This window comes from Etheostoma spectabile, chromosome 16 (assembly GCF_008692095.1).
Source record: "Etheostoma spectabile isolate EspeVRDwgs_2016 chromosome 16, UIUC_Espe_1.0, whole genome shotgun sequence".
Lineage (NCBI taxonomy): Eukaryota > Metazoa > Chordata > Actinopteri > Perciformes > Percidae > Etheostoma > Etheostoma spectabile.
The window spans coordinates 12,208,624-12,210,762 of NC_045748.1; the positions used below are offsets into that span (position 1 = coordinate 12,208,624).

Below are 2,139 nucleotides of genomic sequence, written 5' to 3' on the forward strand. Positions count from 1 at the left end.
AGGAGATGTCAGCGGAGATGAGGACGCCGAGGAACCGGAAGGTGTGGACCCACTCGGCGTTGATGTCCAGTGGGGCTAGATCGGTGCTGTTCTTCCTGAAGTCAACGATGATCTCCTTGGTTTTCTTGCTGTTCAGAGCCAGGTTTTATTCTGAACACCAAGCTGCCAAGTTCAAGACCTCCTCTCTGTAGGTTGCCTCATCTCCCTTTTGAGATGAGTCTGACCACTGTGGTGTTGTCAGCAAACTTGACAATGAGGTTGTTGCTGTGGGCCAGACTGCAGTCGTGGGTGTAGAGACAGTACAAGAGGGGGCTCAGCACACAGCCCTCTGGGGAGCTAGTACTCAACGAGTGAGTGGAGGAGAGGTGGGGGCCCAGTCTCACCGTCTGGGGCCGATTGGTAAGAAGGTCCTTTATCCAGGCACATGTGAGAGGGAAAAGGCCAAGAGTGACCAGTTTGGTGATGAGAATTTCCGGGGTGATTGTATTGAAAGCGGACGTAGATCTGCTGCTGCTCCAGGTGGCTCAGCGCAGAGTGGAGAGCTACGGCAATGGCATCCTCTGCGGATCTGTTCGCTTGGTATGCAAACTGATAGGGGTCCAGTTCTGGGGGGAGGTAATCCTTGATATGTTGGAGAACAAGTCTCTCAAAGCACTTCATGATCACTGAGGTGAGGGCCACAGGACGGTAATCATTCAGGCTGGTGATGGGAGACTCCTTCGGCCCTGGGATGATTGTGGCTGATTTTAGGCAGGGCGGGATGACTGCCTGGGCCAGGGAGAGGTTGATAATCCTGGTAAAGATGAGGGCGAGCTGGATTGTATTGTAGTAACTTGTGACAAATAAAAACGTAACGCATTAGATTACTGCAGTGCCCCTTTAATCAAATTAAAATTAGGATGTTTCAATGTTGATATGCTTTCCACGCACTCATATTTTATTTAGGCCTGCTAGATACTGTAAAGGTATGACATATTTAAAATGACAACATGCATTAGTGTTCTTTCCATTTATTCTCTTCCAGAGCAAACACCTTCTGGTTCTCTGTGCCCATCTGTTCACCCTTCTTGGGCTACAGTGGTGGGTGTGCTGATCCACCAGCTAATTATTGCATACCATTTAGAAGGAGAAGTGCAAGAAAACCAGAAGGAGATGGAGGAAAGGTTCAAACTTTCCAATATGACAACCAACGAAGATGCATGAGCAGCGCTGAATTCCTTTTAACAATTATGTCACAGTAGATTAGTAGATTTTTGCCTAACAATGATACATGTTGCTGTTCATCACATATCGCTTTAACTAACTTTAGCATGAGCCATCCATCAATAATCATGATGACATCTACTCTTGTGAGATCTCATCATAGACAAGAAGAGTTTCTCACAAAATTATGGCAGATGCTTTTTTTGAATTAATTTTCACTCCAATCACCTCTTTCATTTTCTGCTTGAAGTACGTAACTATTTCCTTCTTGCTGCATTTCTGACAAATAAATCAGCTCACAGAAAAAAAAGCCACACAAAAGACAGTGTGAGTTGCAGAGGTGTTTAAAAGGTGTGTTGTTAATTTATGTTTAACATGGGAAAAAAATCTTCAAATCAACAGTTACACTCTTCCTTTTTCTACTTCAGTTTTTTTCATGTAATAAGTACAATGCCAGCGCTGCAAGGCAAATTGTATTGGATTTTTGAAACTTGTCTTCATGTGCTTTCCCACCACTTGTGTGGGTACACCACAAGTGTGTCCTGATTGCCTAATTAAAAAAGTGAAACCATGCCAGAGTGGGATCCTATCTATCTGTCTGACTTGCAATGAGCTTAACATTCACTATTCATTTAATTCTAAACTGCATATATAATATGTGAGAGAAATGCCTTTACAAACATATTGTCAGGGACATGATGCACTGCAGGCTATACAATTCTTATATTATTTTAAAATAATATGTCATAAAACAAACTGATTATCTGCAGTGGACAGGCTGAAAATCCACGAATAAGCCTTTTAAACTGTCATTATTGAATCAAAAAAAGAGTAATAACAAATGAATTTGAAAGCCATTTTCAGGTAGTCCTGACTTTTAAGGGATGGTTTCACATTTTAGGAAATTAAAAAACTATTCCTTTAACAGCGCTGGAG

General features: G+C 42.4%; 1 pseudogene; it reads left to right on the plus strand.

Annotated features, from left to right (window-relative positions):
• The window catches only part of LOC116704721 (aquaporin-3-like), a 12,231-nt pseudogene extending 11,028 nt beyond the window's left edge, over window positions 1-1,203 (plus strand).
• Window positions 1,204-2,139: the final 936 nt, after the last annotated feature.